The sequence below is a fragment of the Ovis aries genome, chromosome 4 (genome assembly GCF_016772045.2).
Source record: "Ovis aries strain OAR_USU_Benz2616 breed Rambouillet chromosome 4, ARS-UI_Ramb_v3.0, whole genome shotgun sequence".
Lineage (NCBI taxonomy): Eukaryota > Metazoa > Chordata > Mammalia > Artiodactyla > Bovidae > Ovis > Ovis aries.
In genome coordinates this window covers 7,669,551-7,692,396 of record NC_056057.1, presented here as the reverse complement: position 1 = coordinate 7,692,396, position 22,846 = coordinate 7,669,551, and positions in this window count along the sequence as shown.

Here is a 22,846-nt window from a genome sequence, read left to right as displayed (position 1 = left end):
GTTCACATTCCAAGACGTCTGGCAATAGATTAGTAATCACATTATCATGATTATCTAGGTCGTGAAGATCTTTTTTATTCAGTTCTTCTGTGTATCTTGTCACCTCTTCTTAGCGCAGGCGGCTGCAAGCCAGTGCAGGCATGGCCAAGAGGAGGTACCCTGCATCCAAGGTCAGTGGCGGCTGTGAGGAGCTACCCTGCGTCCGAGGTCAGGGGCAGTGACCAAGAGGAGCTACCCCGCATCTGAGGTCAGTGGCGCCGGTCAGGGGCGGCGGCCAGGAGGAGCAACCCGAGGAGCGGTGGCTGCGCAGGTGCAGGAGGGTCTAGAGGAGCTGTCCCACATTGAAGGTCAGGAATGGCGGTGGTAAGAAGATACCCCTCATCCAAGGTAAGGAGCAGCAGCTCTGCTTTGCTGGAGCAATTGTGATGAGATAACCCACGCCCAAGGCAAGAGAAACCCAAGTAAGATGGTAGGTTTTGCAAGAGGGCATCAGAGGGCAGACACACTGAAACCATACTCACAGAAAACTAGTCAATCTAATCACACTAGGACCACAGCCTTGTCTAACTCAATGAAATCAATTCATGCCTGTGGGGCAACCCAAGACGGGCGGGTCATGGTGGAGAGAGCTGACAGAATGTGGTGCACTGGAGAAGGGAGTGGCAAGCCACTGCAGTATTCTTGCCTTGAGAACCCCAAAGAACAGTATGAAAAGGCAAAATGATAGGATACCAAAAGAGGAACTCCCCAGGTCATTAGGTGCCCAATATGCTACTGGAGATCAGTGGAGAAATACTCCAGAAAGAATGAAGGGATGAAGCCAAAGCAAAAACAATACCCAGTTGTGGATGTGACTGGTGATAGAAGCAAGATCTGATGCTGTAAAGAGTAAGATTGCATAGGAACCTGGGATGTCAGGTCCATGAAACAATTTGAAGTGGTCAAACAAGAGATGGCAAGGGTGAACGTCAACATTCTAGGAATCAGCAAAGTAAAATGTACTGGTATGGGTGAATTTAACTCAGATGACCATTATATCTACTACTGTGGCAGGAATCCCTCAGAAGAAATGGAGTAGCCATCATGGTCAACAGAAGAGTCTGAAATGCAGTACTTTGATGCAATCTCAAAAACGACAGAATGATCTCTGTTCATCTCCCAGGCAAACCATTCAATATCACATTTATCCAAGTCTATGCCCCAACCAGTAATGCTGAAGAAGCTGAAGTTGAATGGTTTTATGAAGACCTACAAGACCTTCTAGAACTAACACACAAAAAGGATGTCCCTTTCATTGTAGGGGACTGGAATGCAAAGGTAGGAAGTCAGGAAACACCTGGAGTAACAGACAAATTTGGCCTTGGAATGTGGAATGAAGCAGGACAAAGACTATTAGAGTTTTGTCAAGAAAATGCACTGGTCATAGCAAACACCCTCTTCCACTAACACAAGAGAAGACTCTACACATGGACATCATCAGATGGTCAACACCAAAATCAGATTAATTATATTCTTTGCAGCCAAAGATGGAGAAGCTCTATACAGCCAACAAAAACATGACCAGGAGCTGACCATGGCTCCAATTTGAACTCCTTATTACCAAATTCAGACTCAAATTGAAGAAAGTAGGGAAAACCGCTAGACCATTCAGGTATGACCTAAATCAAATCCCTTATGATTATACAGTGGAAGTAAGAAATAGATTTAAGGGCCTAGATCTGATAGATAGAGTGCCAGATGAACTATGGAATGAGGTTTGTGACACTCTACAGAAGACAGGGATCAAGACCATCCCACGGAAAAGAAATGCAAAAAAGCAAAATGGCTGTCTGGGGAGACTTTACAAATAGCTGTGAAAAGAAGAGAGGCAAAAAGCAAAGGAGAAAAGGAAAGATATAAGCATCTGAATGCAGAGTTCCAAAGAATAGCAAGAAGAGATAAGAAAGCCTTCTTCAGCGATCAATGCAAAGAAATAGAGGAAAACAACAGAATACGAAAGACTAGAGATCTCTTCAAGAACTGCCGTATGACCCAGCAATCCCACTGTTGGGCATACACACCGAGGAAACCAGAATTGAAAGAGACACATGTACCCCAATGTTCATTGCAGCAGTTTATAATAGCCAGGACATGGAAACACCCTAATTGTCCATCAGCAGATGACTGGATAAGAAAGCTGTGGTACATATACACAATAGAGTATTACTCAGCCATTAAAAAGAATACATTTGAATCAGTTCTAACGAGATGGATGAAACTGCATCCGATTATACAGAGTGAAGTAAGCCAGAAAGAAAAACACCAATACAGTATACTAACATATATATATGGAATTTAGAAAGATGGTAATGATAACCATTTATGTGAGACAGCAAAAGAGACACAGATGTATAGAATGGACTTTTTGACTCTGAGGGAGAGGGAGAGGGAGAGGGGGGGATGATTTGGGAGAATGGCACTGAAACATGTATACTATCATGTAAGAAACGAATCGCCAGTCTATGTTTGATACAGGATACAGGATGCTTAGGGCTGATGCACGGGGATGATCCAGAGAGATGATATCGGAGGGAGGTGGGAGGGGGGTTCAGGATTGGGAACTCATGTACACCCATGGCAGATTCATGTCAATGTGTGGCAAAACCAATACAGTATTGTAAAGTAAAATGAAGTAAAGATTAAAATTAAAAAACAATAAAGCACAATAAGTGAAATTTACTCAGTGTAAATTCAAAATAGGAATATCTTGAATGCCATAACTTGAATGAAATTTAACTCTTTCTGTCCTTTGGAGGATTTACAGTGTTTCAATTTTAGCTCATGATATAAGCTACAAAAATCATAGACATTCAATTTCTAAAAGAAACAAGGAGGGATAAAGATTTGGGGATACACTAAAATTGGAGATGTTGGGGGAAAATTGAAACCAACAGTAAGCAAATTATGATTTTTAAGACAAAGGCAGCAGGAAAAATCTACAAGCCTGGAGATTTGTAGCATCATGCAAATCCACGTGGATTTTTATAATACTTTCTATTTTCACAACTGCACACTTACATGCTCATTGATTCGTTAGACACCCACCACAACCCTGAGATTCTCACTTCAAATTATATTTGGAAGGAGTTACCTAAAGTCTCGATGAGGAAATGTGACTTTTCAGATCCTTCTTTTCATTCACATCTCAGCATGTACATGTGCGCTCAATCCTGTCTGACTCTTTGGGGACCCCATGGACTGTAGCCCACCAGGCTCCTCTGTCCATGGGATTCTCCAGGCAAGAGTACTGGAGTGGGTTGCCATTTCCTACTCCAGGGGGTCCTCCTGACCCAGAGATTGAACCCACATCTCTTGCACCTTCTAAATTGGCAGGCAGATTCTTTACCACTGTGCCACCTGGGAATCCAGCTTGTGTCTCAGTCCTTCTCCTAAATGATGCATGAATATAATTTTATTCTCAAGAAAACGTGTGAAAGAGATGAAATTGGTGTATGGTATTACCTGATAAAAATTAAGTTGCAGCCTTTGTTCAGTAAAGGCTAATTAATTGCATTTATAGCCTATTTGCTTGTCAGTAGCCTTACCATTCCTCCCTATTATGGTAGCCTGGTATAATTACATTTTAAAATGATTTACTCATTTGTCCTACCCAAGCAGCAATGGTTCATTTTAAAATTGATACTTCAAGCATAAGCTTATGAACCACATTTCAAAAAATAAATAATCATTTCAATGAACAGAGCCTAGTTTAATTAATTAAATTGAACCAGAAATGTTGTCAGTGATCTTTCTGCCACACAAATTTAGTAGCTGGGGTCATCAGGGCAAAATATTTGCATGCATTTACATTATATACATCAATGGAAACAGTTTCACACACATTCGAGTAGTTTTTATTTCACACACATTTGAGTAGTTTTTATTTCACACACATTTGGGTAGATTTAGTAATTACTAAATCATATGTCACTGTGACAGTGATATTTAAATAGTAATATTCATTGAAATACCATGAGTGATGAATAAATTCAGTAGTTATCAAGTATTTATTGATGATATAATAAATTTAAAAAATCATAGGGAAGTGAAATTGTGACCACTTTTGGAATTAGTCATTCAGTCATGTCCAACTCTTGCAATTCCATGGACTAGCCCTGCTGGGCTCCTCTGTCTATGGGATTCTCCAGGCAAGAATACTGGAGTGGGTTGCCATTTTTTTCTCCAAGAGATCTTCCCTGCCCAGGGATCAAACTCGGGTCTCCTGCATTGCAGGCAGACTTTTTGCTGACTAAGCCACCAGGAAAGCCCACTTTTGGAATAACACGAACTAAGTAACAACAATTTAATTTTGAATAATCAGCCACAGTTTACTTGCCTCAGATCTGCTTCTTATTGTTGTAGTTCAGTCGTGTCCAACTCTTTGTGACCCGATGGATTACAATATACCAGGCTTCCCTGTCCTTCACCATCACCTGGAGCTTGCTGAAACTAATGTCCATGAGTCACTGATGCCATTCAACCATCTTGTCCTCTGTCATCCCCTTCTCCTCCTGCCTTCAGTCTTTCTCAGCATCAGGGGCTTTTCTTATGAGTCAACTCTTCACATCAGATCGCCAAAGTATTGCTACTTATTAGCTGCTTGATATTGGCCAGGACACCAAATTTCTCCAAGCTTCAGTATTACTATTTATAATACGTATATAGAACATTATCTAACTAATAGGACTATTGTGGAAATTAAATAAAATATATTTAACACAGGGCCTGACAAAAATAAGCTCTGCTGTTATTATTATTGCTAGTAATATCATTATTTACATCACCCAGTCTACCTATTCTTTTATAAGGAAGAAAGATAAGATTTGTGCATACAAGCAGAGGGAAACTGACATGGTGATCATTACCTGAATGTTACTACAATACAAGCATCATTTCATGAAATTGAGGTCAATGCAAAGCTTGGCACTTTACCAGAAATTTTGTCAAGGCCTGAAGGAAAACTGGTGATTCAAACCATTTCCTTAACAAAGGGATCATAGGTAGAGAGTGGCAAGGCATTAACGCTATAGACAATCCCAAATTAGGTGTCAGGTTAAGTGCTGGTGGCTCTTGGTCAGAAGTCAAGTGGCCAAAAAGAGTAAGAGATACAGAGAAGTCTGGAAGTAAGTCCGTATAAACATTGTTCCATTTGAACAATCTATTCAGGGTTTAGTCGGGAGACAGAAAGCACATCGGTCACTTCAACAGGGAAATTTTAATGTAAAGAATTGGTAACTTTAATGTAAAGTAAAATTTACTTTAATGTAAACTTTGTGTAAACTAATACTTTATGTATTTATGTATACTTTATGTAAACTAACATAAACTTTAATATAAAGAACTGGTAACATCTCTTTTTGGTAGTTGGTACAACACAGTGATAATGCCCTCCAGCTGCTTCTATAGCAGTCCTGCTGGGGCTTCCTGCCCAACGGGAGAGAAGGAGTAAGAGCGAACTCTGAAAAAACCTGAAGGCTGAAAGAGCATCCCAGAGGAAGGAACAAGTGTGGAGGGGGTTCTCCCCACAAGGTTGGATTTACACCTGGTTGGCAAGGGTGTGGCTGTGGCCCAAACTGGTGGACAAGGTGGCTGACTGCCATAACTAGACCTGACCATAGGCTTTAGAGGGAGACCAAGGAGCAGGAAAGAATCCTTAGGCCTAGTGAGTACAAAAGCTTCTTTTGGGGGTGATGCAAGTCCCCAATACAGAGCACATGGAGCTCACTCTGCTGATTCTGGGAGGCTATGCTGAACATCTGGCCCATAAGACATTGAGCCAGCATCATGCCAGCTGCCAAAAGAAATATTGAGAGGGGCCAACTCCATCCAGCAGAGCAAGGCAGTGAAGGATGGCTTTGGAGTTCACAGTCAATGTTACAGGGAAGATCAAATTCTGACTCCATGTTAGATCTGTTTCTTTTACTTTAAACTTTGCATCCCATTTCATTTGTTCCTAAAAGGATACTGTTTAAACAAAATGGCCTACCTCGGAGCACCCCGTCCCTCTACCTGAATGTTAAACCAAGGTGCCTTTGTTCAGGGAAATATCCAGACCCTGTCCATCTGTGAATGGTTGCAAGAAAAAAGAAATTAGTACATCCTATCCCCACAGGCTGGGCATTCCAGGAGATATTTTGCAAGACTTATGGCCTTTTTCTTTTATTTCCTCAACTCCTCTCCCTCTCTGTTCTACAAAAGAACCTGGCATCCAGACCCTGATAAGATGGTTATTTTGAGATATTAGTCTGTGTCTTCCCTGTCTGCTGACTTTCTGAATAAAGTCATTATTCTCTGCCTCAATACCTCTTCTCCAATTTATTGGCCTCCAATTTATTGCTTGTCACATGGCAAGCAAAATGAGCTTGGACTTGATAACATCAATGCATTGATAACTTCCCAGAGCAATATCTGACATTATTAAAACTTACCTTGTACCAGGTACACAAGTTTATTGAGTCTTTATAATAACCCTATGACTTAGAAATGACAGTGTGAAAAAAAGACCATGAAGAACACATACAGAGTCAAATGAATTTAGGTTTCTTAGTTTTTGCAGAAAAGAACATATTTCCTTAAAACTGAGGGCATCCCCCAAGTGAGGAGTGCCATGGAAGGGTTTTCCTAAAGCTTTGAGGCTGAGAGTTAGTCTCAAGACAGTCTCACTAGTTATGATCAAGATTCATAAATCAAGAAAATCACTAGAACAGTGAGTGAGTAGACTTATTTTTAGAGCTAATCCATGCTAACTTATTGTTAGATCTTTTTGACATGGTCTTAACTAAAACTTGGTGCCTATGAGTGAAGTTTTGCTTCAAGGGTTTCAACCTAATCTGCATTCATGGTTGGCATGGTCAATTTGTTTGGAAAGCCGTAGTACAGATTTGCAAGCTGTGTTCTTGTTTTCAACTTTCAGTTTATCCCATGAACCCACAATGGAGCTATTCTTAGTAACATTTGCACTGGAGTGGATATCCACCAGAATCTGACAATCTCAGAACATCAGAGCTGGAAGGATCTTGGAGATGTCTTGGTTTAAAGCTGGAAGCTGATGATCGTTGTCTCTTGTACTATACCACCCAGTCTTTGCTGTCAAATTAGCAAAAAAATAAATTATCTACTGGGGTCAACATTCTATGTCTTATGAATCAAGTAAATGTGACCATTTACATTTAGAGGTGACATCAGCTACACATGTGCAAAAAATATCCCTTTCTCTTCACCAGCAAATTCTCTCTCTTGCTCTCTCTTTTTTTTAACAGTGCATAAAAAATCATCCTTGGAGTAGCTTTATGGTTCCCTAACAACAGGCCTTTACAGTTAAATATCTTGATTTAAGGTGACAGAATTTGATTTAATTCTATTACTATATCTTTCAACCCAGAGATTTAATTTAATCACCTATTGTAATTTTCTGTTTAATATCAATAAAATGTCTTCCCCATTGCCCTTACATTGAAAATGAGATCAGATTAATGCTGTAGGTCTTCCCAGATTTATAGCTGGAAGGGAAAGTGAAGATTGAAATGAATTTATTTAAATTTACACTGATTGAAACTGAATATCCTACAAGTCTTAACTAAAAACAGCTTCTTTGACAGGGAAATATGTACAGTGCATATTAGAGTTTTTATGACAGTTTAATTCCCTTTTAGTGCTTTTTATGTCAAGGAAATATATTGAAGTAGAGAAAATTTATCATCTACTTGTGAACATTTAATGACTAAAAGAAATAAAGGTAGATTCAACTCATGCTGTATGTATTCTGCATCATGATCAGCTCCATTGCTGATCAAGCAAGGATGATTGAAAATTACAGTCACACAGAAAATTGCTCAGTAGGTCCACAGTGAACTGGAAAACGCCCAGCTCCACATCCATGGAAGTGTCAGGAGTAGATTTTATTAACACATCCAGTGTCAAAGTGAGTGTAACAGAGGTGAAATGGGATAATCCAAGTAGCAATGTAGACTCTCCTGGGGGTAGATGTCCCTGAAGTTGTAGTGTAAGTCACTCATGCATTTGTGGATACTTCTTGCATGTTTGGAAAGTCATCAGAGAACGGTGCTACTTGTGGGTCTAGAACATTGCATTTGGAACTGGGGTAAGAGGATGAGAGGAAGACACCATCTGTGTCTGAAAGCAGGTCATCATCTGTGGGCAGGAAGAAATTCAGAGATCGCTTCATTTCACTATTGTGAGAGGAAGCAGAGTGTGGCTGTCAGACCATGTGGCCCAGTTTGTGGAGGCGGAGTATCCTGGAGGGTGAGTAGCAGTTATTACAGGGGGGCAGACATCTTGCATTCACAAGAATTTTTACCATCTCTGGACAGTTTCACTAGGTGATATTACTAGGCAATGAAGCACAAGCCAAAGATAGCAAGAGATTTGGAAAAGAGGGGGAAGCCAAGTTTTGGAGCAGCTGGAAATAGTGGTTTGAGTTTACAAAGCTTAGACCTTTTGGACTGGTTTTCTTGTATCTGAAATCGCTCAACAGAGTAGTGATTTTAAGGAGAAAAATGGAAAACAGAACATTAATACATAGTCTAGACAAGGCATCATGGTGACCTAAATTTCAGGGTACGATAAGAAAGGACAGGAGATGGATAAGAAAGAATCCTCAATTTCTTGTGCAGAAAAAGAAGAAAAGGAAGTGGAAGACTAATTAAGTGAAAGATGAATCAGCAAGGAAAAGATGTGGAGAGCTACGGGCTCTCAACTTCCAAGTCTATAATCCTCTCAACTCAGTAATCCTGTGGAAGTTACTCCTACACCACAACTGTATGTAGGAATTGAAGGAAATAATGATGAGGTTTCTTAGGATGAAAAATCCATTTGTGTTCATTGCACTTCTCTGTTTCTTTTCATCACTAAGATTTCAAAATAAATGATAATTTTTCACTTATCAGTATGTATCTCTGATCAACACTGTAATGCTGGGATGTTTTAGTAATAGTATACACCTTAGTGTAAGAAATAAGCTTTATTAAGTCATCATCATTGACACATCAGTTTTGTATATATTAGCCTTTTTCATCCTCCCAAAATAATGTCCTGAGCGAGGCGTACGGTCACCCCTGTTTTGCAGCACAGCCTGCCTGGGGTCCTAGCTCCTCAGAACCTATGTCTCTGAACTCCTTTCTTCAGGACGCACAGTTGGTATCTGGGAAAGCAGGAATCAATGCTCAAGTGCAAGTTCCTCCTTTTCTGTGTCCTCACAAAGAACTAGGATTATAAACCTGAGGGTGCTTGGTTTGGTTTTTCTAGTTCTGCATTATTTGTTAATAACCCTCAATTCCAGGGGGCTGAACTATGTGCCTTTGCACTTGATTTAAATAGCTGTTCCTCCAGTAATAGAGGGAGATGCTGAGTGTCTGAGCAGAGCCTAGGCAAGGAGTGCTCAGGTTGCCCAGTAAAGTGGGGAGAAAGGCACTACAATTTCACTGAGTGTATTTTAAGGGTTATTTGAAATTATGAATAATAAGTAGATTATGAATAATAAGTATATTACTTGTTTAGGGGAAAAGTCTATAATTCCATAAAACTGGCTGAGTTAATGCTCTAGAAACCTATTAAGCAGGGATTCATTTTGCACCAAAATGTTGTTATTTCAACTAGCAATTCATGTCATAATGACTGTTTTTAGATGCCTGCCCCTCCCCCCCCAAGCCCCGTTGGTACCAACATCCTTTTAGTTCAGCCTCAAAGAAAGCGCTCATTTATGTTCACCATGTGTTGATAATTGATTGACTGATGAGATTGGAAGGAGAGCAAAACAGTGGCAAAATTGAATAGGATTAAATAACCCCTGATCATCTGTTCAAACCTGGGAAATTCACTTTTGAAGTTTCTTTCCTAGGATAATTTATCAAGGCCTTTGTTCACTTTTCCTATATATTTATTCATTAAGACTTCAATACAGAGATGTCAAATACTTCTGTGCATTAAATAGCATCATTGGACTCATAAACAAAGCACAGAGAATAGTGGGTTAGCCATAACCCACTAGGGAAATAGGTCTCAAGGAGGACTTGGCACAGAAGTAAGACCCAGGCAGGAATCTGGATGGCATCACAGGGCTGTGAACACAGAATGGCAAAGGGACCTCCATCTGCAGAATCATATGCTTCTGGAAAATGCAAAACTGGAAAGCAGGCTGCTCAAGTAGCCAGGTTGACCATTTGAAAAGTACCAATGGCACCCTCCCAGGGCTGCTTCATCTCGTGTGCATCATCCCTCCCCCACAACTGCCCTTGCCCATCTTCACATTTTGTGTCCTGGGTGATGGCTCCTTTTTTGAGGCATCATCAACACTTTGACATAGCTCTTTGTCCTCTTTCTTTCTTGCAGTTCATTTTACATTGTGGATACACCAGCCAGAGACTTGTGGGGAAGGACAGGAAGGTTCTGGTGTATTTCCTGCTCTCTCTTTCTAATAGTTTTTTTTTTTTTAATTGGAGTATAGTTGCTTTACAATGTTGTATTAGTTTCTGCTGTACAGCAAAATGAATCAGCTATACCTACATATTTATCCCCTCTTTTTTGGACTTCTTTCCATTTAGGTCACAATAGAGCACTGAGTAGAGTTCTCTGTGCTATGCAGTAAGTTCTCATTAGTGATCTATATTATACATAGAAGTGTATATATGTCAATCCCAGCCTCCAGTAGGTTTTGACAATGGCTCATCTCTCTATGGCCCCCTCCCCCTCTACCTAGGCCCTTCCTGCCAGCCTCTCCAGCTGCCTCCTTTAAGAGCTATGCTCCTCGGAACAGCACTCCCTCACCTGGCCCCTTGGGCTGGAGCATGAAGGTCACTAGTCCTTGGGAGCTTCTGTCCATTCTGGGTTCTCTGGACCTGCCCCCATCACTGTAAATAATCATTTCATTAGACTTTGGTTAATACTTGGATAGACCATCTGTTTCCTTCAAGGATGCTGAGTCATAACTGTTTTCTAAGCTTAACACTGCAAAGATTTTCCTCTTAGGAAAGTAATTTTGTGCTTGAGCAATTCACTGAAACCTTATAATGGCCATACAAATTTCCTATGAATTATGATGTTTTTCAAAGTAGCTTTGCTAATGATGTGGTCAAATAAATCAATCTCTCATTCATCTGTAGGGTCAACAAACTTATAAGCTTATAGAGATTTTCTGAAGGTATATTAAGTGTAGAAAGCTCATACTACTCAGTGGATTTATAAATATTCAATGATGCAATAAAAGACACAAGTGTTAGAAAACAAAATCTCCTGTTTTTAAATCCTTTTATCAAAATGTTAGAAGAATAGTACCATAAATTAAATGACCTATACTCTCCGTTTCTGTTTTTATTGTTTTAAATCTCTCATTATTGCTTGTTGAAATTATTGCCATAATTGACTGCCAGGTATTTGGGCCTGCAGTCCATTTTCCTTTTCCCAGCTAGAACTGTCCAATGATACTGCTTCCTAATCTAAGATTTCAGTAGCTGACTACTGACCATAGGTGAAAGTGAAAGTCACTAACCTGACTGGTCAGGCACTCTGATCCTCCTCCTCCCTGTTCCTCAGGAGTTCACAGATGCCACTCATAAGAACCATATCCTCCAACAACACTGACAGTGCATCCTTTCCCGAAGGTATCCTTTTTACTCTTCTTCATTTTTGAAGTCATCTTCTGCTTGTATCAACCAGAGTGAATTCTACTTCAAGTCACAGCAGAAGTAGTTCTCTGAGAAGGCTCCCCTAACATTTCTATTCTTATTTCCTTGCATCTTCTCTGTGCTTCCGTTATAATTGACTCATACCTCCATGACATCTTAAGTCATATTGCATATGTATATTGCATATGCCTTTTTGTGCCCAATGATATAAACTACTTGAGAAGGGAAAGCAAGCATGTTCATCTTTATATTCCTGATGCCTTGCGCATCTGGCACAGAAAAATTGCCAATAGGTCTGCTAACTGCAGAATTGTAGAGATGTGAATGGCCTTGTGATTCAGCTTGGATTGTGAAGACAAGAATCCTTCTTGTATTGACTACTCCATCCACCAAATGCCATAACTAAAGTCAACAACCACTGTCTTCATACCTGCAAAATTTACTTAAGCATTTGCATAGGAAATGCTCTTAGAATTTTATTATTTGATGGCAAATGACGGTTGACAGAACTTCAAACAAAGGCACTGAGACAGTAATAGATAATATGAATGGATTCAGTCAAAGAAAGATTAATTTCATATTTCTTTCTGTCAAGAAGCTTTTATGTTTCTTCATGCCAGGATAATTTTCTCATATATTCAATGATAAAATAAAGCAATGAGGAAATTTATTTAGGTTGGTTTTTCTCTTGATTTTAAACAAAAAGGTAAATAAACTCTTTCGATTTGTTCAGCTGTAACATAATCCAATAGTTCTGGTAAGATCCAATTATATAAATTATATAATGGCTTAATTAAAAGAAAATTAAGCAAGTATATGTCTATATTCTGTCACACTAAATGAGATTTTAAATTACTCTAGGAACAGATATTTCAATTCTGATATGATGACTTTAAACAGAGTGGTATTTGCTTTTCAGAACAATCTATAAGAATTTCACAAACATTTGGGAGCCACCTTCTATTGATCTTGCACAAAATTAAATCAAATTCTACTTTACACCCAGATCAAGGTAAAAGAAAAAGAAGCTGAAAAGCCAGTTTGAGCTTTGTTAAGTATTTTTTAAAATGCCTTCCATGGTAGTAGTGAGAATGGGTTATCTTCCCTATCTTACTCCTAGGAACCAAGTAACCAGGAGTAGGCTAAAATTGAGCACAAGCACTTAATCATCTTGTAAGTTAGTAAGGTATTTATATAAAAATCCTGCTCCATACCTTCATGTTTCTACATAAATATGGATTACTGGATGATTTATTTTTAAAGAATTTCTGTTTTATAGCTTATTCCACAGAGGATTTAAGGAACATTGTAAAGTGAAATACAATAAATCAGGACAATTAAAATTTAAAGGCAAATAAAAAACCAATTAGGAAGAAGATAAAGGCAAACGGAATAGTTTCCTCAAATGATTCAGGTACTTCCTCCGAGCATTGCCTTGTGCCCTGCAGTTCAGCAGCACCAACAGACAGGAAACACCTGCTAAGGATTCTTATTTTTTTTTTTTCCTCCTTAAGGAACATTGGCTTAGCTAAAGAATCAATGATGCTGGGTGCAGGAGACTTTGGGGAGTGTGTCCCTTGATGGGGAGCACTGCTTTTCATATATAAATTCAGGTTTGAAGCAGGTAGAAAGACATATCTCCATGAAAGCTAAGCGATCACATTCAATACAATATAGTGAAGGTGTTAAGAGTTATTTTTCACAAGATATTGAATATAGTTCCCTGTGACACGACTGAGCGACTTCACTTTGTCTTTTCACTTTCATGTCTTGGAGAAGGAAATGGCAACCTACTCTGGTGTTCTTGCCTGGAGAATCCCAGACATGGGGGAGCCTGGTGGGCTGCCGTCTATGGGGATGCACAGAGTCGGACACGATTGAAGTGACTTAGCAGCAGCAGCAGCTACATAGTAGAACCTTGTTTAACCATTCTAAATTTCGTAATTTGCATCTACCCATCCCAAACACCCAGTCCATCTATCTCCCTTCCGCCCTCCCCATGGCAACCATAAGTCTGTTTTCTATTGGCAACCTAAGTATGTCTGTGAGTCTGTTTCTGTTTCTTAGACAAGTTCATTTGTGTCATACTTTAGATTCCACATATGAGTGATATCATATGGGATTTGTCTTTCTCTGTCTGACTTATTTCACTTAGTATGATAATCTGTAGGTCCTTTCATGTTGCTGCAAATGGCATTATTTCATTCTTTTTATAGATGAGTAATATCCACTGTGTATATGTATCACATCTTTTCTTTATTGGAATATTGTTGTTTTAGAGAAGAATATTTAAGAAGAATGTATAAACTGTGTGTATACTGCTGCAGATATTGTTTTAAATAATTTCAGACACAGTAGTCATCCAAAGAACATTGTCTTTTATTACAGGGTTAGATATTTTGAGAGGAATATAATAGTGTGACTGAAAAATACCTCGATCTAACACATTGACTCAGAGAAGGCGATGGCACCCCACTCCAGTACTCTTGCCTGGAAAATCCCACGGACGGAGGAGCCCGGTAGGCTGCAGTCCATGGGGTCGCTGAGGGTCGGACATGACTGAGTGACTTCACTTTCACTTTTCTCTTTCATGCATTGGAAAAGGAAATGGCAACCCACTCCAGTGTTCTTGCCTGGAAAATCCCAGGGACAAGGGAGCCCTGGCGGGCTGCCGTCTATGGGGTCGCACAGAGTCAGACACGACTGAAGTGACTTAGCAGTAGCAACACATTGACTTATTTTATATTTTGTATTTACTATTATCAATAGTACATCATTTAATAGAATTCATTTTGGTTTTACTTATTGAGAGAAATGTTATTAAAAAAAACAGTTCTCTCTATTTTATTCTAATTATGCTTCTTTCTGATAATCTAAATTTGGAGTTAATGACTGGCCACTAATATGGTCTGGGTAGCATCTGCCTCCAGTGAGTTTTGCTGGTGGAGGTATGTCTGCAAACTCAACAATTTATCAGCACCCAAGTGGAATCTGCCATCAGTGTCATTTGCTAAAGAGATACTAGTGTACTCATCCTCATTTGGGCACACTGCAATGACATAAAACTGGACAGAGAATAGCCATTAAGGGATGCCTCATAAATCAAAATATCCCTTCCTGTGAATGCCATTCTTACAGGTGGAAGGAATGCCACAGTCACCTCTAAATTCTTATTAAACCTTATCTTTATAATGGCGTAGGCTCACCTCCTGCCTCTAATACTTTGCCACATGTGTGACCTTTGGTAAATTACTTAACTTTTGAGTTTCTGTGCTTGCAATGGGGAGGTAATATCTGCCTATTGATTTGTTATGAGAAGTAAATATCCCATGAGTCATGAGGCAACAGTGACTGTGTCTGATGTCAATGGGTGTGTCATTTTCAGCCCCTTTTTACTTAGCCTAGGCTTTCAATTTCATGTTGTCAGGTACATTTTGACAAGAACTGCTCTACCTTCAACTTCTCAGACTCAGCTCCCTGCAATTAATTTCGAGTCTTATTACTTTGGGATCTCTGCTGTGCACATGGCTGCTTTTAAACTTCTATTTTCACGTGTAGCTCCCTATTGCTGATCAACTTTACATAGGCAAATACTGAATGGTCAGTGTTCTATTAAACTAGGTGATATATTTTCACCAGTTTCCTTTATACTAGATAAAAGCCCCAGTAAAGACCATCCCTTGTATTTCAACATTACTTTTAATCTAGTGTGTCCCTATTTTTAAGTCAAATAAGCTCAGTGCTTGATATTGCTTCTGTTTATATCTATGTTTATTCTAAATTCATCTTCTTGACTTAGAAAAGTAGGGGTCTGTATATTCCCTGCAGTAATATCATGGTGGATCATAGTAGATGGCACCTTATCGTTATTGTTTAGTCGCTAAGATGTGTCTACGACCCTCTGGCCTGTAACCTGCCAGGCTGCTCTGTCCATGGGATTTTCCAGGCAAAAATACTGGAGTGGGTTGCCATTTCCTTCTCCAGAGGATCTTCCCCACCCGGGGATTGAATCCACGTCTCCTGCTTGGGAAGGCGTATTCCTCCACCAGGAGCCACCTGGGAAGCCCAGGTCCTTGTTAGCTATTTTATACATAGCAGTGTGTATGTGTCAATCTCAGTCTCCCAATTTATACCTCCCCCTGCTTTACCTCTGGTAACCGTAGGTTTGTTTTCTGTATCAGTGACTCTGTTTTGTAAATAAGCTCATTTGTACCATTTTTTATATTTAATATGTAAGTATTATATTTAAAATATATATTTTATAAATTACTGTATTATATTTGTCTTTCTCTGATTTATTTCACTGAGTATGACAATCTCCAGGTCCATCCATGTTGTTGCAAATGGCATGTCATGTTTTTGATGACTGAGTAATTTCCGTTGTATACAAATGCAAAATCTTCTTTATCTATTCATCCATCAGTGGGCATTTAGGTTGCTTCACAGCGAGGATAATATCATATCTGAATGGAGATGAGTTGATGAAAATCTTTTCTCAAAATAATTATACTTCTTCAATTCAGTTAAAGGGTTTGTTTAAAATCAAATGAAATGTACTGAATCAATGATATAAAAGTTTTAGTCTAAAAAGTAGACTTTACCTAATAAACAGTTATATATTGACACTTCCTAACCAAAACTTTTTGGTGGGAGGGCTGATCATGTTAAGTGTTACGGTAATATTCTCAGGAAGTTAAAGAATTCCACCATAATATCGGTCATAATTAACATGCTCTATCAATATTAGGGTGTAAGACCTTTGTGTCTCCAATGTTAGCTTTACAGATAGAGGAATAAATTGGTCAATAGGACTTCTGAAGCATCTCCTAGTTCACAGTGCTATATCCACAGCATCGGTATAAAGTATCAGTATATATAGCTTTTATTTTCCTCCTTAGGATAATGTAATGAGTTAAACTTGTTTAAATATCTGCATTTAGTGGCTGCAAATTATTAAGAAAAAACTAATAATCTTGATTGAAATTTATCTATTAATATAATGGTGGTGTTCATTTTAATTCTCCCTTTACAATCATAGACCAGGCTTTGAAATATGATTAATGGCACAGGATTGGTATTGAACCTTCATAACTGATAATTCTTGCTTACATGGTGGGGAAAATCAATAAATATTTACTTGGTAAGATGAAACAGAATTTATGAGAGATTAACAGTAGGATATTAATATGTAAATCTTTTTTTCAATATTCAATATATTAGATTTACTGGCTCAGTGAATCCTTTTTTCAAACATTTATTCATTCTGGTCATAATTATCAAAGATTATGCCAGGGTCTGGGCAAGATTTATTTATTATTTATTTATTTTTTAAAAAAACTTTTAATTTTTACTTTATTTTACTTCATAATACTGTATTGGTTTGCCATACATCGACATGAATCCACCACGGGTGTACACGCGATCCCAAACAGGAACCCCCCTCCCACCTCCCTCCCCACAACATCCCTCTGGGTCATCCCCGAGCACCAGCCCCAAGCATGCTGTATCTTGCATCGGACATAGACTGGTGATTCGATTCTTACATGATAGTATACATGTTTCAATGCCATTCTCCCAAATCATCCCACCCTCTCCCTCTCCCTCTGAGTCCAAAAGTCCGCTATACACATCTGTGTCTTTTTTGCTGTCTTGCATACAGGGTCATCATTGCCATCTTTCTAAATTCCATATATACGTGTTAGTATACTGTATTGGTGTTTTTCTTTCTGGCTTACTTCACTCTGTATAATCGGCTCCAGTTTCATCCATCTCATCAGAACTGATTCAAATGTATTCTTTTTAACGGCTGAGTAATACTCCATTGTGTATATGTACCACAGCTTTCTTATCCATTCATCTGCTGATCTAGGTTATAATAGCCAGGACATGGAAACAACCTAGATGGGCAAGATTTAATAATATAGATCAAAGGGACACAGACCTTGCCTACAGAAAGCTCACAGAAGAGAGGAAAGAGATGCATATTCTGAAAGTCTTATGCATGAAGTTTAGAGTCCTGGCGAGACACATGGAAGGTTCCAGTATTTAGATGAAGACATCAGGAACAGCTTCCCAAAAGAGGTGAGGACTGAGTTGAGAGCTGATTAAAAAGAATGTCAGCCTTGTGAGGGAGTGAATTAAGGCTGGGACAAAGCTGCAATCCGGCTGCTTTCCTGTGCCATGAACTCCAATTTTTACAGTTGACATACATTCTTCTGTTTCCCATTTTACAACATGGCATTCCCAGGGCCTTAATCCATCAGCTATTTTTCCTTTATAAGCTCTTTTTATGTGCTCTTTAAATATTTTTGTGTAACAAAAGAACACAACGTTTTTCTCATAGCTTATTCTAAAAACCATAATTTTAGCATTTACTCTTAGGATAATAATTTGCATCTCAAATTATTATTTCTCTCTGTGTGTAACATGAGGTAGAATTTGTAGACCTTTCCCATATATTTATCTAGTTGTTCTGACATAATTTGAATTGCACTGGCACATTTGTTGTGGGGCTATTTCTATATTACTTTCTCTTTCATTGATCTACTTGTCTATTGTTGAGCTAATATCACATTGTCTTTATAACTACAAATGTATGACTTCTATTGAAATCAAGAGGTGTAAGTTCTCCATTTTTTTTCTTTCTTAACACTTTTGAATATAATACTTCACTTTTCTTTGAAATTTCACCACTTGTCAAAGTTTTCAAAGAATTTCCATGAATTTTATTGAAATTTTTTTGGTTCTGTGTATTAATGGATAATTGAAATTTTAACAGTATTAAATCTTCAATTCAAAAATTAAAAAAATTATTCAATCCATGAATATGTTATATCTCTATCTCTTTCTCTATATAACAAATTGTTGTTTTCAATATTAAGGTCTTACATGACATTTGTTTGATGTATTACTGCATATTTGAAGGAGTAACAGCCAATAAATCTGCCTTTTTTTTAACAGATTCATTAAAACATAGATAAAAACTGCACACATTTAATATAATTTGATAATTTTTATATATGTGTATACCCATGAAACCACCATCACAGTCAAAATATGAACTTAAAAAAAGGAAAGTTAAGAGCTTAGAGAGAATCTGTTTGAACAAATATCACTGAAATTTTCTGTTGTATTTTCTTCTAAAAGTCTTACTGTTTTAGTTTGTCTTATTTGCTGTAACTTTCAGTCTATTATAATTTTTGAATTAATTTTGTGTATGATATGAGGTATAAATCCAAGTTTTTTTTTTGTAAGTGTATATCCAGTAGTTAACACCAGCATTTGTAGAAAATACAATTTGTTTTCCATTGAACTTCTTTTTCATAAGTATCAAAGATGAGTTGTCCACATCAGTTCAGTTCAGCTCAGTTCAGTCATTCAGTATTGTCTGACTCTTTGCGACCCCATGGACTATAGCATGCCAGGCTTCCCTGTACATCACCAACTACTGGAGCCTACTCAAACTCATGCACATCACCTCGGTGATGCCATCCAACCACTGCATCCTCTGTCATCCCCTTCTCCTCCTGCCTTCAATCTTTCCCAGCATCAGGGTATTTTCCAGTGAGTCGCTTCTTTGCAATGGGTGACCAAAGTTTTGGAGATTCAGCTTCAACATCAGTCCTTCTAATGAATATTCAGGACTGATTTCCTTTAGAATTGACTGGATGGCTCTCCTTGCAGTCCAGGGGACTCTCAAGAGTCTTCTCCAACACCACAGTTCAAAGGCATCAATACTTCAGCTCTCAGCTTTCTTATGGTCCAACTCTCACATCCATACATGCCTACTGAAAAATTTTTTTTTTGCTTTGGACCTTTTTTGGATGGACCTTGGTTGGCAAAACAATGTATTTTATTTTTAATATGCTGTCTAGGTTGGTCATAGCTTTTCTTCCAAGGAGCAAGCATCTTTTAATTTCATGGCTGCAGTTACCATCTGCAGTGATTATGAGCCCCCAAAATACAGTCTGTCACTGTTTCCATTGTTTCCCCATCTATTTCCCATGAAGTGATGGGACTGGATCCATGATCTAGTTTTCTAAATGTTGAGATTTAAGCCAACTTTTTCACTCTCCTCTTTCACTTTCATCATGAGGCTCTTTAGTTCTTCTTCACTTTCTGCCATAAGGGTGGTGTCATCTGCATATCTGAGGTTATTTATATTTCTCCAGGCAATCTTGATTCCAGCTTGTGCTTCACCCAGCCTGGCATTTCACACGATGTACTCAGCATATAAATTAAATAAGCAGGGTGACAATATACAGTCTTGACATACTCCTTTCCCAAGTTGGAACTAGTCTGTTGTTTTATATCCAGTTGTAACTGTTGCTTCTTTACCTGCATACAGATTTCTCAGTAGGCAGGTCAGGTGGTCTAGTATTCCCATCTCTTCCAGAATTTTCCATAATTTGTTTTGATCCACACCGTCAAAGGCTTTGGCATTGTCAATAAAGCAGAAGTAGATGTTTTTCTGGAACTCTCTTGCTTTATTAATGATCCAGCAGATGTTGACAATTTGATCTCTGGTTCCTCTGCCTTTTCTAAATCAAGCTTGAACATCAGGCAGTTCACTGTTCATGTACTGTTGAAGCCTGGCTTGGAGAATTTTGAGCATTACTTTGCTACTGTATGAGATGAGTGCAAATGTGCGGTAGTTTGATTATTCTTTAGCATTGCCCTCTTTGGGACTGGAATGAAAACTGACTTTTTCTAGTCCTGTGGCCACTGCTGAGTTTTTCATCACTGCTGAATGATCATACCATAGTGATTATCTGGGTCGTGAAGATCTTTTTTTGTACAGTTCTTCTGTGTATTCTTGCCACCTTTTCTTAATATGTTCTACTTCTGTTAGGTCCATACCATTTCTGCCCTTTATTGAGCCCATCTTTGCATGAACTATTCCCTTGGTATCTCTAATTATCTGAAGAGATCTGTAGTCGTCCCATTTTATTGTTTACTCTATTTCTTTGCATTGATCACATTGCTTTCTTATCTCTCCTTGATATTCTTTGGAATCTGCATCAAACTACTTCTGGACTTTCTATTCAGGTCAGTTGATCTATTATTCTATATTAAGCACTAGACACATTGTCCTGATTACTTTATAAGTAATAAAGTATAAGTTATAATCCACTTCCTTTCTTTCTGAGAGTTGTTTTAATTTTTCTAAAAATGTTAGGAAAAATTGACACAAAAGAGAACATTTTCTATGTTCTCTGTATTTTTCATATGAAGTTTTGAATTGGTTTGACAAAGTATACCAAAAAAATTACCTGCTGAAATTTTTTAAATTAAACTTTTATCTTGTAAGATTCAACTGTAGATTTACAAACACTTATAAGAAATAATAGAAAGCCACTAGATCGTGATGTATTATCCTCTTCTATATATTGGATTTATTTGTAAATATTATATTTAGAGTTTTTGCTTCCATATTTATGAGAAAATTGGTCTGTGACATTCTTTTCTTGTAATAATTTTGCCTCTTTTTGGTATCAGTGTAATGCCAGCCTCATAGAATGAGTTGGAAATTATTTCCCACTCTAATTTTATGGAATTGTTTCTGTTAGAATTGATATTATTTCTTCCTTAATGCATCTTCAGTGAATGTGTCTGGACCTATAGTTTTCTTTGTGGGAAGGGACTTACCCACAGATAGAGTTTCTTCAATAGATGTATAGTTATCTGGTTACCTAATACACTGAGTGAGCGTGTGACTTCCAAGGATTGTTGAAATTCATCTGAATTATCCAGGCATTAAGCTGTTCATAATATTTTCTTATTATCAGTTTAATAGCTTGGAATCTGTACTGGTATTTCCTCTTTTGTTCTGAATATTGGCAGCTTGAAATTTTTTCCCCTAAACTGACTGATTTTGGTTTCGTTGACTTTCTCTTTTGTTTTTCAATTTCATCGATTTCCCCTATGATCTTTATTATTTTTTTCTTCTATTTACTTTGTGTTTCATTTGTTCTTCTTTTTCTATTTTTTCTTTGAAAGTGTAATTGGAGGCTATTGTCTTAAGACTTGTCTTTTTTCCCTAGTATAGAAATAAGCACAGAAATATACTATAGAGGGAACTTTCAAATACTGCTTAGCGACATCCTACAGATATTAATACTACCAGGTAGTGTTTTCATTCCTTCAGTTCAAAATCCTTTATTTCCATTTTGACTTCTTCTCTTGACTTATGTGTTATTTAGAAGTTTGATTTATATTCAAATAGCTGATGATTTCCCCAATATACTCTAGTGTTGATTTTTAATTAATTTAATTCTACTTTAATCCTTTTCAATTCACTTATGCTTGTTCATAGTCCTGGATATAATCTGGCTGGATAGATGGTCTGTGGGAATTTAAAAATAATATGCAATCTTCAGATGTTGATAATGTTCTATAAATGTCCATTAAGTCTCATTAGTTGATAGCATTGTTCAAGTCTTCCATATCTTCATGGATTTTGTGTCTATTTTTCCTATCATTTATTGAGAGACTATTGAAACCTTTTGTGGTGGGTTTGTCTATTTCTCCTTGCATTTCTATCAGTTTTTGTTTCATGTATTTGAAAAATTGCTGTTATGTACATAAACTTTAAGGATTTTTATCTTCTCTTGATCAGTTGGCTCATTTGTTATTACAGTTCAGTTCAGTTCAGTCACTCAGTCATGTCTCACTCTTTGCAACCCCATGGACTGCAGCATGCCAAGCCTCCCTGTCCATCGCCAACTCCCGGAGTCCACCCAAACCCATGTCCATTGAGTTGGTGATGCCATCCAATCATCTTATCCTCCGTCATCCCCTTCTCCTCCTGCCCTCAATCTTTCCCAGCATCAGGGTCTTTTCAAATGAGTCAGCTCTTCGCATCAGGTGGCCAAAGTATTGGAGTTTCAGCTTCAACATGTCCTTCCAGTGAAAACCCAGGACTGATCTCCTTTAGGATGGACTGGTTGGATCTCCTTGCAGTCCAAGGGACTCTCAAGAGTCTTCTCCAACACCACAATTCAAAAGCATCAATTCTTCAGCTCTCAGCTTTCTTTATAGTCCAACTCTCACATCCATACACGACCACTGGAAAAACCATAGCCTTGACTAGACGGAACTTGGTAGGCAAAGTAATGTCTCTGCTTTTGAATATGCTATCTAGGTTGGTCATAACTTTCCTTCCAAGG